Below are 18536 nucleotides of genomic sequence, written 5' to 3'. Positions count from 1 at the left end.
ACTGTTCTGTTCTTGACTGTGGCAGTGCCCACACAAGGGTGCACATTGGATAACGTTTCATGGAACTTACACACACGTAGACACACACAGATATCTGAGTAATATCCATGTCAGTAATCTGGTTGAGATTCTGTTCTAGAGTTTTTGCAGGATGTTATCCTTGGGCACAACGGGGTACAGGGCACATGGGATCTCTAATAGTTCTTACAACTGATGTCAATCTATAATTATCTTTGAATAAAAAATTTAATTATAAAAGTAGATGCTCCAGGGGCCCCTGAGTGGCTCAGTCGTTTAAAGTCTGCCTTCAGCTCAGGTTGTGATCTTGGACTCCCGGGATCGAGCCCCATGTGGGGCTACCTTCCTCAGCAGGAAGTTTGCTTCTTCTCCCTCTGTCCCTCCCCGCTGCTCATGCTCTCTCTCTCTCTCTCTATCTCTCAAAGAAATAAGTAAAATCTTCAAAAAAATTAAAATTAAAAAAAATTTTTTTTAAGTAGTTGCTCCAGACTTCATAACACCCTTTTACAGGGTGGTCCTTTTCCTATTTATGATAGAGTTTTAACTTTCTCAGCTAGTGGGAAAAGATGAATGGCTTACCCTGTTTTATTAATAATAACATGACTTGGCCAGGACAGGAGGGAAATTATTCTTGATCACTGTCTGTGTGCATTACAATGACCTTATCTTGAAGATTTTTTTTTCCATTGACATTTAAGAGAGAATATAAATATGGGTATGCGTGTTTTAAGCAAGCCCCAAGAGACAGGAGCTTGAGATTACACATCTTCAGAAGTGTTTTAATAGTCTGTCAAACTCAGTTGACAATGTTTTATCAATTATGGAAGCTATTTCCATAATGATAAAATTAATGGTTTAGAAGGAGTTGGAGAATTTCTTTGACATCTAAGCACAAAAGTCATCCCAAGGGTTTTGCATATAAATCAAACCCAGCGCTCCCTCTCTTAATGAAGAGAACCCATTTCAAGAGCAGACTTCAGTTCCAGAAACATCATTAGTGGGGAAGGAAATAATAAAGAAGTTACAGGGAAATGTTCCAGGATGTCAGATAAAAGGCAGTCCAGATTAAGAAAATATTAAATACTAACCAAAATGAAGTCCAGTGTCACAGAAAACCCACACCCCTCCGGTGGTGGTTAGGACTACGGTTTTCATGCCCTTTATATCTTCAATTTGCGTAAAGGACTCTAGGGGGCAGAGAGGGATTCCCCCAAAAAGGAAAGTGTGTATTATCTTGTCTCCTTTTCCCCCTAAATCCCCACTCGGCCTTTTTTGTTTTATTTTGTTTGAGAAAAAAATTAGGGCCACATCAAACAACAGCACATCTAAGACAGTACTAAAGAACAAATTTTTAAATGTTTTTAGTATACCGCAATACTTCCCTCTTTCCAGCTCTTCATTCTTTCTCCCTGTCTTCCATTCTTATTGTCTGTCTCAGATTTATTTAGCAATACTCCAGCATGCTGGAGGAAAATTAAGGATGAGCCCTTTTATCCCTTAAATAACTTTGAAGTCAAATAAATGAATACACATTAAATGAGTCTGACATAAAATAACATTTTTTATTTTCCCAAGTTATTTCACAGAGGGATAATATCCCTCACATAGAAGGCACTGAATGCCCTTGTGCTTCTGTAGTAAAATTGATGGTTTCATTTATTATTGTTAATGCTAGCAATGAACTTGACCGGTGGGTTTGTCCAGATCAAGCAAACCCAGAGCCTTTCATTACAAAACCTCAAGAGGCAGAAGCTGATGCTAATAAGAGACAAATGGCAGATGACGGTTTTTTTTTTTTCCTCCATCTGCCATGTTAGAATCACAGAAAACTTAAATTTTAATCTTTTAAAAAAGATTTTATTTATTTATTTGTTTATTTATTTATTTGAGAGAGAGAGCACGAGCTGGGGGCGAGGCAGAGGCAGAAGGAGAGAGAGTAAGGAGCCCAACTCATGCTCAATCCCAGGACCCTGAGATCCTGACCTGAGCTGAAGGCAGACGCTTAACCCAGTCACCCCTTAAATTTAAATCTTTGAAGATACTGTTTTCTTTTTATTTGAAAATAGTAGGGTTCAACAGGTTGGTTAGGGATCATCCAGGGTCCACTGATCATGGTCAGAAAGTTAGTTCCACAAGGATATTCTGTGAACAAACAATTTCTTTCAAAGACTTTGGCCAGAAATCATTATATTTGTTTTCTTCTTTTATCTAGCAAATGAGGCACTCTGAATTTAAGGCTTTTGAGGACAATAATCATTTACCTTCGATTGCTTGATTGATTGATATTAAGTAAGACCTCAATGTGGGGCTTGAAATCATGACCCCGAGATCAATACTGAGCTGAGATCAAGAGTCCAATGCTTAACTGACCGAATCACCCAGGCACTCCTATCTTTGTATCTTTTATAGGAATGAATCCAATGTCTAACCTGGACCTCCTGAATTTCCACCCATGTGACCATTTTTCTCTCTCACTCCTTCTCTTTCTCCTTATTCCACTTATTCACCGGATCTCTCAAAGGAGTCTCGTGGCTCCTCATATCTCAGGATAATGGCTAATGTCCCTAGTGTCACTTTCCAGGCCCTACCTACTTCTGCAGGCTCTTGCCTTTCTTGACCCCTTTAAACCCCTCATCATCGTCGAAGGACCCCATCATGTCCTCATGGGAGTTGTCCCTGAAGCTTGACCAGCTCATCCCCCATGAATAGAACTCAGAGCACGCACCTCTCCTAGCAGCCCCCACAAGGGGTGATTTCCATCTATTTAAGCTTTTAAAAAATTAATTCCTGGCTCCTTCAATTAGACCATAACTTTCTTGGTGGCAGTAATTGTTTCTTTTTTCTTGTTTGGCCATTAAGTCCCCAGTACCCAGCATTGTGCCTAGCATATCATGAGTGTCCAATAAATGTTGAACAGATTCATGAAGGCATGATGCAAAAATATTTTATTGATGGCCAAATTTGGGCATGGGTGGGAGTCAGAAGGAAGGAGTATAGGAAAAGAAGAGACAGTGACTATATCATATTATTTAAATATTTTACAAAAGCAAAGAAAGATCATGTGATTATATCCCAAACACAAGAGAGTTGCGCCATGTGACTCGAACTCACATAAGCATGCAGGATTGACTTTGCAGGTCATTCATTCAAATAGAACGTTTCCTGAGCACCAGCCAAGAACTATACTCAGTGCTAGGGCCACGGGAATGGTTAAAACACTCTAAGTTCCTGCTCTCAGACAGCTTGAGTTCTGTATTTGCAAATAAGTATTTAATAAATAAGCTGGTGCCAGAGAAATGTAAAAAAATTAAGTAGGATGAGACCATACAGAAGGTGCTAATAGGGTAGTCAGAAAGGGCCTCTTTATGGGGCAAAACCTTGAATGGGGTCAAGGAGGAGATTTGTGGATCCTGGAGGAACAGCTTTCTGGTCTGAAAGAAGAGCAAGTTCAAAGGCCCTGAGGCAGCAGTGTGCTTGATAGAGGAACAGTGAAGAATGCAAATGCCTTCTTCAGATGTAGGGTATTTTATTTTTTTTAAAAGATAATTTATTCATTTATTTGAGAGAGAGCATGCTAGAGAGAGAGTGCAAGAGTGCGCAAACACATGCAGGGGGAGCAGCAGAGGGAGAGGGAGAAGACAACTCCTTGCTGAGCAGGGAGCCCGATGCAGGGCTCAATCCCAGGGCTCTAGGATCATGACCTGAGCTGAAGGCAGACCCTTAACTGACTGAGCCGCCTAGGTGCCCCAAGATATATGTAAGGTTTTTAAAATCTTACTGCTCTCTCCTTGGTGCTTTCCTTCTGCCTTCTCTGGGTAAGTTCTCTTGAGCCTGGTGGGGGAAGGCTGTGCTCCTTTAAGCCATGAGGAATCTCAGTTACCCTATATGAAACTATCCAGCTGCCAGGAGTTTTGAGCGGCATTACACCTGATTCTGTCTTAACCCTGACTTCATTGGCCACCCACCTTTCTCTTTCGACTGTTCTCACCTCATGCTCTATGACTGACTGCAACAGTGTCCTTGCTATCTCTTGACCATGACACTCAACCTAGGGCTGCCAGGTTGACTTGACCCGGGATCAGGTTCTCCATGGCAGTCACCCCTTTTCAGAGAGGCTCCCTCAGAATTCACTACGTTCCTGGAGCAGAGCCTGTATGGGTGAGACATGAGCAATCCTTGCCGAGGTGTAATCTCATAGATTTTCAGGGTTAGCCCTCCAGAGGAAACTTCAATGTCAAAAATGCCAAGTAAATTAAAAAATGCCAAGAAGCCAAAGAATGCTTCTTAAAATAAAGATGTAGAAGATACTGGGATGCAGGAGAGGTGGCTGTTTCTGCTCAATATGTCCCTGATACAATTTCTACGTTATCAGAACACTGACTTGACTAGCAATGTCAATGGCAGTTTTGAATCTCCTGGGAGAGGGAGTTCGTGCCATCGATGGCTCCTTGGGTCTGTTCTGCATGGTGCACCCATAGAAAAGGACGTAGAAGACAAACAGCACCACCCTTCCCTCAGAAACACATCTTAATGCTCAGTGATCAATTCTGGAATCTCCTTGTCTGCTTTCTGTCATTCCTCTGAAATGTGACAAATGTTTGCATTTCTCTTAGGAAGACACCGTTAATCTCAAGACAGATAAAATAACATGCAGTTTCATGGCAGTTTGATTTTTAACAAATGCAACTAAAAATTTCTAAGGAGTGACGGAGATGATTGTAACAATGGCATACAGGGAGGAAGCAACATTATTGCCCTAACTTGCTGTTAAAGTAAACTCAAGCACTGTAACAAGGAGAAATAATACCGCTTTCTTCAAAGCTGGGATAAAGACAGGAGGAATTCTTTTAAAGGTTATTACAAGATCAGCTTATAAGCATCAGCTATGAACTTACAGGTGAGAAGTGGATTTCAGGTACATATAGGGTGCAAATGTGCATTCAAGAAGAACAGCAGGGTTCTCATGACCTTCCTGCTAGCGGTAACATATATTCCAAGGTTAGTGACCCTCAGCTACCAAGTTATTGCTAGAAAGTGCCTCTTGGGCGCCTGGGTGGCTCAGTCGTTAAGTATCTGCCTTCGGCTGAGGTCATGATCCTGGGGTCCCGAGATCGAGCCCCACATTGGGCTCCCTGCTCTGCGGGAAGCCTGCTTCTCCCTCTCCCATTCTCCCTAGTTCTGTTCCCTCTCTAGCTGTGTCTCTCCCTGTCAAATAAATAAATAAATAAAATCTTTAAAAAAAAATCCACTCTCTGTCAAATAAATAAATAAAATCACTTTTAGAGAAAGTGCCTCTAACATTTGTTCAACCTAGTGGTCGTTTGAACAGTAGTTTCTGTTATGTGACTTAATAAGACATCAAACCCATAGTTATTAAGCAAATGATACAGTCTACTGATCTCTATTCCTTTGTTCGTATTTCTGTTTGTCCCACAGAACGTAAAGTGTTTGGTTACGTAGGGCTTTCCTTGGGTGGTTATTTGCTGCTTCACGGAAAACAACGATGAATAGCAATGACCCTACATCTCTTTTCTGAAGAAAGCACACAAACACAGAGGCAGCGCGTATGCCTGTAATTTAAATAATGAAAGTTCTACATTATGCATTCGGGTTATGCTTACCTTAAACTCATAAAATGAATGACATGTGCATCAAAAATACAGATGGTTTGAACTTTGTGTTGAGGGATTCCTTCCCTTCTGGCTGCCCTTTGCTCCAGGCATTCCGATTTCCCTTGCGGGGGGATTAAGGATTCCCAAGGGCAGTCTCCTGGGAGATGTGTGGTGTAAGAATCCCTTTGGCTTAAATTTGCCAGAAAAAAAAATCTCTTTTGCTTTTAGCCAAGAACCCTCAGTGATCTACCCTTTATGAAGAACAAGAAAATAAGTAAATAAATAGTGGTTAGAATTTCAGATATATTCCATAACTTAATCTGATGAAAAACCAAGAAGTAATTTTGGTCAGTATTCCAAGATGATCCAATGGGAAAGGAACTTTGCATGTACGTCCATTCTCCATGGCACCAAATTATCTTCCTCTCAACCGTGGCGTCTTCTCTTGTTTCTTCTCTATAAATAGCAGATGGGAAAAGACCGTATCTTACTGTCAACATGGTGAAGTAAATGGGTTAATAGTCATGCTTTGTCTTAAATGTCTTCGGACGAAACGTGTTTCGTTAGAACAGCAGATTATTATTACTGACTGCTCCCTGAGGTATGAAGAAAAGAGAAATCAATAGTTAAACTAACTTCCCTGGTCAATAGTGTTTTCTAAATCCCTAGACAGTCAGACCTGAATTATTTCACTTTTTAAAACAGAGACTGATGAGAAAAAAATAGCATAAAATAGGATGTTTCTAACATCAAACAAGAATTACCTTCTATTTATTCTCCTCCATTGTCCCTTAATTAAAATTCAGCAACCAGGCAGATCTGGAGGGGAATCTGAGGGGGAATTCTCCCCCCTCCACCTCACATATTTCAGTTTTGTCACAAGAGCACCTTCTCCATGGGCTACTGAGATAATGAGCTATTTCCATCCCATGTTCTTTGCCCAGGATCCATAGAATGTTCGATGTAAAAGGTGCTTTAGAGATCATTTGGTTGAACCCTGTCAGCTATTAGAGGAGAGAACAGAAGTTAGTCTAAAGAAACACAGGTAATTTGGGTGTGGGAGAGCAGACAAGACTTTTTTATTTCTAGGCATGCCTTCAATCCTTTTACCAAAGTCCTTGAATTTCTCCCACAGAAATAGTGCTGGGGTACTGTGGTCAGTGCCTTGCCCAGTAAAACCATATTATTTGTTTAATAATGTTGGCAACACGGTCCAATAGAACTTTCTGCCATGGTGGAAATAGTCCCTTACCAGCCCTGCTGATGGGACTAACGGGACTTCACTAGTGTGGGCCGTGTGACTGAGAAACTGAATTTTCTTTCACTTTTTATGGTACAAGCACAAAGACGTCTCCCATATCTTTTTCCCAGCTTCCCTGGGAAAATGACAACTCATGTAATCTTGTTGCATGTGTCACGATAAAGAAATCAACATTGGTATGATACTGTGACCTAACCTACAAGTTTTATTCTGATTTCACCAGGTTTTCTACTACTGCCCTTTTTTCTAGTCTAGGATCCAATCCTGGATCCCACATGGCATTTACTCCTTAGATCTTCAAAGACCTAAATATTTAGTTTGACTTAATTCAGATTTAAATGGCCACGTGTGGCTAGCAGCTCCTGTAAGGGACAGGGCAGCCATGGAGTGTGCAAAACACATTCACCTCTATTACCTTCTTTAATTCTGACACGGACCCAACAACGAGGTCTTGTTACTCTCGAGTTATGGCAGAGGACACTGGGGGCCTGGAGAACTTGGGACTTAACTCTCATCACATCCCTAGTGAGTAGCAAAGTGGTTGAAAGCTCCCAGGGTTTTCTGACCCCCGTCGGCATGCATTCTCCACTCTATCACAGCTGCCTCCCCACAATGACACGAGTGACTTCACGCTCGCAGGAGACTCTGATGTAACATTTATGACTAAGATATGTGGGAAAATCTATATGTCTTAGGACATCTTTTAAAAAGCAAACAGCCCTTTGGAGTGGAAAAGGTCTCTGTATTCTGGAAGAATGGCCCCTCCTCCCCTTGACCTCTAGATAGATGTTGGATCCCAGACCCCAGTCTTGGGACCTCTTCTGTATTTACACTCTCTCCCTTAGTGATCTCATCCTGTTCCGTGGCTTTAAATAACATTTTTAAACTGATGGGCCCCAAATTTATATCTCCAGGCCAAACCTTGCCCTGAAACTCCACCTGCTTCTCTCCCATAGTCATGTAAACGGCTAATGGCATCTGTAACGGAGAATTCTTAACATTGTGCCCTCCCTGGGGCCCCCAGGCTTCTCCAAGCCTTCCTGTCTCCGGAAATGGCACCACTACTACTCATTTTCAGTCACTCGAGCTGAAAACCTAGACGTTGCTCTTTATTCCCTTCTCTCTTATTCTCATTTGTACCATGCCAACCATCTGCAAGGCTTGTTTCTTTAATATGTACCCACTACCGCCCACCTCCTCTGAGACTCTGTCCTCTCTCACTGAGGCTGCTGCTAGGGCTCCCCGCTCATCAGTCTCCACCAAATTCGGTACCTTTTCTCTTTTGAATCATCGAACAGCTTCCCATTGCCCTTCAAATAAAATCCAGCCACACTGTGATGGCTTAAAAGGCCCTAGATGATCCCCTGTCTATCTCTGACTTCATTCTCTCTGTTCTTCATTCATGACATTCCAGCCCAACCAGACTCTTGTCCAACTGAAAACCCAAGTGCACCCAGTAAGAACTCATCCACCTCGGAACTTTGCAACTACTGTTCCCTCTGTCTGGGACCTGCACCTCCAGGTTTTTGCATGGCTGCTCCCTGTTACTGGCTTACCCACCACCTCCTGCTACAGACCCTTCCTGACCGCCCACTTGTTCTCTACCACCATGCTCCGACTATTTTCTTCGTAGCGGTTATTTGTTCTGAAATTATCTTCTTGTCCTTTTTGTTGCCTTGGTTATCTTCAATGAGAATGTCACCTCCATAAGACCAGAGACCTTATATCTCTCAGGCCTCTTCTCTCTAGAGCTCTGAGTGTTTGGTACAATAAATACTGTTGAGGGAAGGAGTGAAAGGAGGCTCACACGTGAATATTTATTGGTTGGGCCCTGGGTAGTAATGAAAATCATTCTTATTGCCTGGTGAATGGTTTTCAGAGTGGCATCCAGGGTCAGCCAATGACTGGGTCTGCCTCTCTGGTGGGATCCATAACGTGGTCAGCCACAGCGACATGACCTTCCAGTCATGTGGATAACAAAACGACACACCAGAAGTCAAAATACCCTTTTTTTAGATAGGCAAGGTGAGGCAACGCTGCAGTAACCAATACCTTCCAAACCTCAGTGGCTTTACTTACGCAAACTCCCGCGCAGGCTGGGTCACTTTCCAGGGTGCCTCTCCTCCACATGCCAATGCAGACCTCCAGACTGTTTTGACGTCATGATGCCACCATCACAGTAAATGGCCTCCTGGTCTCACAGCAGGTGAAGAGTGAGCGGACGGTTCCCACAGCAGCTTCTAAATGCTCTGGCCCAGAAGTCACAAACTCCATGCCTGACCACAGCCTACCAGCCAAGTACTGCCCACAAGGCTGAGTTATCCCAAGGGGGCTTGCCCTATGGAGGTCTAAATGCCTACTTGATGAGTGGAAAATGGCTTGCAACAGTCCATCCTTGAATGCATAAAACTGCAAACCTCTCTCCAAGGGGGCTTGTTAAAATCCCATGTACGGCGCCTGGGTGGCTCAGTCGGTTAAGTGTCTGCCTTTGGCTCAGGTCATGATCCTGGGGTCCTGGGATCAAGTCCTGCATGGAGCTCCCTGCTCAGCGTGGAGCCTCCTTCTTCCTCCTCCCCTGCTTCTCCCCCTGCTCGTGCTCTCTCAAATAAATAAATAAAAACTTTTATAAAAAAATAAATTCCCATCTAGTCCTTGTACCCACTCTTCATGCAGGATCTCGGGGGAAGCGCTACATGATCAGAGCAGCATGAAGCTTATCGTGGTCCAGAGACCCCGTTACCCCGTGACATCATCTGCCTTCTCCCACACCCAATACACAGCAGTGCGCAGGGTCTGACAACCACAAAACACACTCCCTTTTGGAAAAGAGAAGATTGTGAGATACAGAGCAGTCTCTGCTCAGTAACAGGGTCCAGAGTTCCATGGGACCTTTGGTTCCATCTCTGGAGGTTCCTTCCTTTTTCATTATTTTCCTTTGTCGGATACAAAATGAGCATTGGGGAACATGCTCGCCTAGAGAGATGGGTGACTTTCTCAGCCCATTTCCTGCTTGTAAAGGATTAAGTCTCAAATAGTCTCTTTCAAACCAAAGGCAACTTTCTTACCTTTCTGCTTCCAGTCAATGCCAGGAGCCAGCAACCACACCCATCGTTCAGTTGTTGTTGTTGAATCGCATCAGAGAAACAATTTAATCTTTATTGCTTTGCTTTCTTGCCTCCACCACTCTCTGTGTCCCAGCCTCACGATGGGTGGAACGGTCACTCTTTTCACAGAGTGGTCACTGCTTTGGTGGAACGGTCACTCTTTTCACAGAATTTTACCCTGGGTCTTTTTGTCCAACAGAAAGACTTTCTTGAGCCCCACACCATTTGTCTGATTCTTTTCCCTGAGTTGCTTTGGGTCGAATGCTTTCTCAGTATCTTTAGGAATCATGAAGTGGTCCCTTGACTAAATTCAACGGGTTTCTAATTTCTGGAATGTATCTCCTTTCTTTTCTTATTATGAAACAGTCAGTTCTTTCTTGAGCTCATCTCTTTCTTCTGACACTTTGCCACACAGAGTTCACGGCAGCCTCTTGCGTGGACCTGTAGGCTTCCAACCCTGGGATCGCCTACATTATTGCAGGCGATAGACTCGCACAACATGAAGTACTATTTTCCCCAAATTGGATGCTAGTTTCTTCACTGTCTACAGCCTAACCACTGAGGCAGTGCTGCATATTTCAATTCTGAGTACTTCCGTTATTGCAGTATCCCCGGACTAGGTGATCTCCCAGATCCCTTTAAACTGTAACGTTCTAGGATTCTAAGATCGTGCAACTTGGTTTCTCCTACAGTAAAATCCTGTTGCTGGAATGCTATTGCTAAGCTTGTGCATTACACCCATAAAGAAATCAGTATATGGAGTAAATAGAGATGTATGTTTTCCTCCTGCACTTGCTTAGAAAGAGCAGTGAGAGAATAAAGAGGCAGTGGTGTGAGCTGAGCTGTATGTCTTCCATATATTTGGTGGGATGGTACCATGTCGACGCAGGAAAAGGAGAGCAAAAGACAGGGAGCAATGGAAAAGGCAGTTGAGTATGATAAGGGAGGGAGGTACAGAGTGCTAAAGAATGTAATTAAGAAGAATAATTCCTATAGTCAAAGAGGGTGTGGGGGGCAAAGGCAGGAAGGACTCCACCTTCCAGAGTCTCTGGCGGCAGCTCAGGCAAGGAGATCATGGCAAGCTTCAGCAAGTGACTCAAGAAAGAGCAGGGTTAACAGTTAAAGCTCAGGGTCTTAGAGAGTCCTGGTAATGCCAGGCTTCAGTGACTTTCTTTAGGGGTGTTTGAAATTCTAGTAATCCTGGGCTTTGTATGAGCCATAGCCAAATCAAGGGGTGGGACTATGGTTGTAGCAGAAACCGGTGGTTTAGTGAGAACAGCAGGCCCCAGGGCTATTTGACTTTGGGCAAGTGATTGACCCCTCTGAGTGTCACTTTCTTCATCTGTAAAATGGGGATAATAAAAATATTTAGATTGTGTTGAGGAATAGATAAGATCATGCACGTACACAGAATATAGTCAGTGGGAGCAACTGCTGGGGCTGGTGGGATAATGACCCCGGGTAGCAGGTAGGGGAGGTTCTCAGCCTCATCTGCTCATTACAAGCACCTGGGAGCTTTTAACAATGCAGGCCTAGGAGGTATCTCACCCAGCCATCAGGATTGCTGGGGGCAGGATGCGGATATTTGTACTCTGATCTCTCCCCTGGGGATTCCAGCCTGCGATCAATGTCAAGAAGCCCTGGTTAAGAAGAGTAGCACTTCTGGAGAAAACAGGGCTACCTTAATCAAATCAAATGCTTCTAAAAGCATTGCATGGGTCACCTGGGTGGCTCAGTCATTGAGCGTCTGTCTTCAGCTTGGGTCGTGATCCTGGGGTCCTGGGGTCCCTGCGTCAGGCTCCCTGCTCAGTGTGGAGTCTGTTTCTTCCTCTCCCACTCCTCCTGCTCGTGCTTGAGCTCCCTCTCTTGCTGTGTCTTTCTCTGTCAAATAAATAAATAAAAACTTAAAAAGAAAGGATTGCATGTTAATTGGGCAAATTTTCAGAGATTTGATGAAGCATGGTCCACAGGAGTCATAGTTGTGGAGATAGGGAGCCAGAGGTATCATCTGAAGACTATTTGTCCCCGATGTGAAATGTGTAAGGCCTAGACTGAGACGTTCTGCAGTGAGGTGATAAATTCAGATACAGATACCATTGGATGTACAAGGTAAGCCAGAGAGAATCTGGAATGCCTCTTGAGTTCCTGACGTGGGCTTTTAGGCAGACACAGTTTGTGGCATCAGCTAGGGCTTCCAAGATGAGCAACAGATTGGAAGCAGGGGCGAGTTCATTTGGTGAATGGTGTTCGTGGTACACCGAAGTACCCATCAGTAGAATACATGGGCCCAGTAGAATACATGCCCAAGCCTGAGATGTTGATATGGAATCCCAGTCTGCAGCTCATCTTTTCAGGAGACAGAATAGCTTCAGACAACAGGGTGACCCACAGAGGACCCTTGAACACACATACAATCATGAGGATTGTGATGAGAGGAACATTCTTCCAAAGAGGGCTAAGAAGAAGCAGAGGTAAAATCAAGAAAGAGGTCTCACCAAACCCAGAGGAAGGTGTGAATAAAATAATCCAAAAGCTAAAAAAAAAAACCATGTCAACAGGATATCCATGAAAGGTACCACTAAATATAGCAATTGATTTGCAGGCCAATGGGGATTAGAAAAGCCATTTCAGGACACCATGCTGTAGAGGTGAACTTGTAGCATGGAAGGTACTCATTAAATGTTGTTGGATTGCACTGCACTGGGTCACTGCCATGGTGGAATAAGCCTTGACTGAGCCTTGAGGCAGGGGTAGGCGATGTTGGAGAAGGAATAAGGTCTTTTATTGGGCTTCTCAGTCTGGCCCGGGAACAGTGCTTCTGCTGATGACACTAGAGAGAAGACTCCCTTTTCCTAGCCTGGTTGGATTTGCTTTTGCCAAATTCTGCAGCTCTGATCTATTATCAGGAAGTGTCACCCCTTTGCCATATATAGAAATGGCAAGCTCAAGGAAAATGTCCTGTGGGGGTGGATGACTCAGGGTTTTTGGCAATGGGATAAATGAGCATTTTACCTTTCGTGGTGATAGACTGAGGGCCCTCAAGGCAAACACTGCTGTCTGGTTTTCCTCATGGCTCCTCTTCCTACTACACTTTTGCATAGCTCCAAGCCTGCCACCGTAGTACCCACAGCAAATCACGAATTGAAGCTAGCTTCTAGTCCTGGTTTCAAGGGTCTGAAGCGGCCACATGGAGCTGGGTGTGTGTGGGAGAAGAGCATCACAAATTGTTATACCCACCGCCTCTCTCATTCACTCACCTCACTTAGTAGCAGATGCTGAAGCCCGGGGTTAGGGAAGAAAGCCTATCAGCTCTGTTCCTCGTCCCATCTCCAGAACACATTGCCTTATGCCTACTACCAGGAGACATTCAGAAAGTACCTGTTGACTGTTGGGAGGAATTTAGATGGAATCTTCTAGCACTTTGAATTTCCTTAAAACTTCCTCTTGATTTAAGCCACGTGAGTTTTGTCAGCTGTGGTTGGACCAGAGACACAGAAGCTATCTATATTAAAAGATGTATTACAAGGCATTGGCTTATACTACTGTGGGAGCTGGCTAAGCAAATACGAAATGTGTAGGGCCGGCAATCAGGAAGAGAGGATCACAGGCAGAGTCCAGCTTGCTGGGCACCATGGAAGCTCTTGTCCGCAGGCAGAATTCCTTCTCTGTCTCTGTCTCTCTGGGAAGGTTCAGCCAGGCTTTTATGAGCTTCCAGCTGGCCCACCCAGACTACCCAGTATATCTCCCTTATTTAGAGTCAACTCATGAATGATTTTAATGACATCTGCAAACTGCCCACCCCCACCCACAGCAGCACACCTTGATTAGGGTCTAATGTAATAACTGGGGGCTTTACCTTAGGCAAACTGACATCAAAAATACCAACACGTGGGTTTAAGAATAATGTGCTGGACGCCTTGCGGATGAATAAAGACAATAGGTGTGCATGCGCGTGAGTAGAGAGAGACCCCAAGCTTATTGTGGAAGTCATCGGTTGGAATCTGGAATGTCATCGGTGTTTAACGTATTGCCCAGGGAAATCACGAGGTTCTATAGCTTTGACGCACTGAGGAAGAGCCCAGTCCAATGTTCTAGGTAAGTGATGGGCCAGAACGAGCAGCCCACCCGGCTTCGTTGACCACCAAAGCCGCCGCGCTGGACAGTGCGGCTCCCCGCTCAGCCCGCCCGCCGGCAGGGTTTCCCGCACCGAGTGAATTTCTCTATAGCGGCGCCAGAGGGCGCCCGAGCTGAGGGAAACACCGCGGGACTCCAGGAGGAGCCAAGCAGGTGTTGCGATGCCAGAGACAGAGACGACGGGGACGACCCCTTCCCAGGGATACTTAGCACCCTCATGTGCACCCTTATGTGCACGTCAGGGATGAACAGACGCTAGCAAGAGCTAGAAGACTCGATTTCCTTCGTAAGGAGAGTGATGGGGCGTTTGCTGGGGAAGGAGGTGGTGGCTTCAGGACAAGTGAGGAGAGATAGGGCTATCTCTTGCCTCACTTGTCAAAACGGTGGGCCCCTACCTCTTACTCCTGAAACCCACAGGCAACTTGTCTCCGTGCTGGGAGTGTAGGAAGGTCCGCTGTCCTGGGAGGAAGGCACCTGGCGTTAGTTCCCACTCCCGAGATGGTCTTTGGGTGCACACAGACCCGGCCAGGGTGCCCTGCACCCCAGCTGCTGCAGTTTCCAGGAAGACCTGCATCCATCTCCCACTCAGGAGCCCCTCTCGTCGGCAGCCCCGCGCCCTAAAAATCAGGGGTTCAAGGCAAAGAGCAGGTTAATATTATTTTTAATCTTGGGATGAAAAGAATGTTGTTGCCCATGACTAATATCACCCATCTCTCCTGTTCTCTTCCCTCCTTAAAAATGTAGCGTCTTAATTAAATGCTTTTAAAGGCAATATAGATTTTGAGGGCAAGAAAAATCACTAGAGACTTCCACCGAGGTTTAATACAATGGCCTTATTAAAAATAATAGTGGGCATGGGTGGCTTTTTGCAATTCTCAAAGGTGGATGGTTACCAAGGACAAATAGAATAGATCAGACCATTGGAAATGATGAAGAATGGCTGTTGCACTCATAATTTGCACAATGGGGTCATGTAGACACTCAGTGAGACTGAGCAATAAACACATTTCTCGCTCAAATATAACGGAGGTCAGGGAGGGGAGCTGTGTTCTTCTTTTCTTGTCTGATGCAGGCACCGTGTGGCCTCAGCTTACGTGTGGTTTTGGAAAACCCTGGCAGGAATGAGTGTCTGGGAGACTTCTCAGTTGTCAAGAAGTTCTTACATTTCCTAAAGAAACACAACTTGGTTCATTAAGCCATGTCACAGAGCAGAGAGAATTAAATATTTTTTTAAGACTACAACTAATCCTGAAACTTAAATGTGGGCCAAAGGATCCCACATATGAAAGGCCTGTGAAATTCTTAAAAGAAATGTGCAAAATGTTGTGTTTAAGTTTCCTTAAATGAGGAAAAATTGAGATTCCCCTCCCCCTGCCCCACATCCATGATTTTTAGCTCTCTATTCCCAGATCTATCCTCATGGACTTCAAGTGAATGAAAAAATATCTTTTTTGGAAAGTATTGCTATATTGGTGGAAGCAAGAAGAGTTTTTGAAAGATGTTGCTAATAATGTATGCTTGAGTAAGGCCAACCCTTTAATTTATGTTTTTTTCATTGAAATCATAAGCTTACATTAAGGATTTTCTCTCCCTTTATAGGCATCAGCAGAGTGCCATAACTTCCTTTATTTGCAATCAGTATATCCCATGGTTAACAAAGAACTTTTTAAAGAAAAAGTGTGCCCTAATGAATTCAGTGCTTCTTTATATGCATTTTTATATGCACTAAATATATAAGCATAGTGTGTACCTGGTAAAGTTGGTTTCTGCTGACGGGGTAACCCAGGTAAATCAACATAGAGTCCATAGCATGTTATAGGGTACATTTTATTGGGTTTTACCTTCAGGTAAAGACTTCTATTAAGAATGTACAAGAGCTCGCATACCTAACCTGCCTTGTTTTACACAGTGCTGTATACATAATCTCTTTAAAAAATTTTTTAATCAAAGCGTGCTATATTGAATACATTTAATTGGAATCCAGTGGTTAAAAAATATAAAAGTTTACAGCTGTAGCAAAATTTTGATTAGTACTTTCCATTAGCAAGTGTTGTTGAGTAAACCCTCTCACAGTCTATTTGCATTCAGACAAGAACCAACTTAGCAAAACAGGTGATGCTTTCAACTGTACAAATATATTATTTCCCATAAATATTCCTAATGAAAGAGGTGGTCTGTTTCAGAGGAAGTTACTGCAATGAAGACTTTTAAATGACCGAAAAAAAAAAAATTGTTCCCAACCTTGATAAGTATGGGCAAGGAGACTTGAAGGTTGAGTTATTAGGTGTGGAAAGGCAGAGTCTAGAAAATTTCTCCCACGTACATTTTAAAGTAAACTGCTCTACAGCATGGCCGAAGGCATCTTTCATTGCCTTTCTCTTGCGTCAGAATCTAACCCTCTCTTCCTCCATCCAAAAAAGTGAACTCCAGATACAAAGAAAGGGTGTTTTACTCTAATGAAACGTTTCAGGAAGATGAGAGTTTATGCTGGAATTTCTTCACTTGACTATGCTAAAAAGATTTTTAAATAAACACAAGAAAGAAAGAAAAGAAAAATACTAAGACTTTTAGACAAAATTAAAACACAAAAATTTTCAGTTCTCAGAATTTTGATTAATTTTCATTCGATGCTGGCTTAGCTCTCGATTTGGACTCTATTAGTTAACGAGAAAAGTAAAAATAAGATTCAGGTTTGAAAGGGAATTTTTGTTCCCCTTTTCCCATTTATGATTCTCCAAGTCAAGAAGAGCTCTGTTTCTCTTCAATTGTATGTTTAAATCTGGAATCAAGATGGGAGCACGTTAAACCACCAGCTATTTCTTAAGTAACAAGTCAGTGTTCTGTGTTTCATAGATGACAGATCTCTGACTTCACACAATGAAGTGTGGAAAAGCCCCATGCACCCGAGCCAGAGGTCTGAATCCAGACTTTTCTAGTACATAATTTCAGCCTATTCCTAGAGTTGAGTGCAGAGAATATCTTCATTTGTATTACTATTGTTATATTTGGGCAAATTCCTAGCTACTGTAATGCTGTGTGTGTGTCTCTGTGCGTGTCTGTGTGTCTGTGTGTCTGTGTGTCTGTGTGATGGAAATGGGGGGCACAAGAAGACAGAGCAGCAGGGGGAAGAGGGAAAGGACAAATCAGGGATGCAGAAAGCTTCTGCTTTGGGACATTACATGTCTTCCTTTTCTACTGTCTTCTTCACAATAAATTTAAGAAATAATATTATTTAGAGAAGTAAGTTTCCCCTTCTTTCTTTGTCAAAATTGGTCAGTTATAGGAAACTATTTATTCTATTTCACTACTGTTCAGAGGTGATGTTTCTAGCCTCTGTTACTCTTTGTGTGTGATACCTGCGCAATTTTCTTTCCTTCTGAAAGTCGTCACTGTTGGCGGACAATGAAATCGGGAACAACATCTCATTCTTTGTTGCACCCGGATGTTCTTTCTTTGCAAAACTGATACCTCCCTATAGTGAATGTAATTTAATGACAGCAGCAAACGATACTGACCACAATGCTATGCATGGGAAGGATGTTATACCGTAAGAATACTTTGTGGGAAAATGACATTTTGTGTTGGAGTTGTTAGATTTGATTATGGTGAAGAGAAAATGTTAATGTATTCAAATCAAATAGTAAGCAGTCAAAAGCAAAATATGTAAAAGGATCTCAATTTTCAGATGAGATGTACTGTATTTGATCACTACTCATTTAGCATTCTGGCAGTTTGAACTTTGTTAATTAAGTCCCAAATTATGTAACCTGTTAATCTTGTAGGTTAATCAAGGAAAAAATTGAGTGCAAAGCCTGTCGTATTACTTTTCCATATAAAGAACACTTCTCAGTGTTAGTTCCAAGTGGGTTTAACTGAATGACTATGGATAGCTTCCATTTGTAAGAAATAGCTTTATTTGCATGTAAAGAATGCACTATTATGTGCATTAATATGACATAATATTTAAAACGCTTTAATTAGGTACCTATGCTCTGTCTGGCCCCCCACAGCATGGGCTTCCACAAGGAACAAGAAGGATGGGGTTGGTCCCCTAGAAGGCACAGTCCAGTGGCTTGTTTAGAAAAATCAACCAAGTCTTCATGTAATCCAGTCTACTTGTTATTTTATAAGCCTTTCTTAAAAAGTAATTCTCAAAAGTAACTTCCCCTCAGCAACAAAAGATTTTTATGAATTCTGAACTTGTGGGGTTTGAATTAATAAAACATTTCTCAAACATTTCTAAAAACTTTTAGGTTGAGAATTTTAAAACAGCCTGCATATGTGGTCTATTCCCTCTTTTATGCCAGCTTTATATCTTGAACGTGTCTTTATCACCTTTACCATTTGTTTTGCACTGTCTTCCCCTTTACAAGTATCTCTGAGGACAGACAGCTTTATAGCTGGTCC

Source organism: Lutra lutra, chromosome 11 (assembly GCF_902655055.1).
Source record: "Lutra lutra chromosome 11, mLutLut1.2, whole genome shotgun sequence".
Classification (NCBI taxonomy): Eukaryota; Metazoa; Chordata; class Mammalia; order Carnivora; family Mustelidae; genus Lutra; species Lutra lutra.
This window is presented reverse-complemented; position numbering follows the sequence as displayed.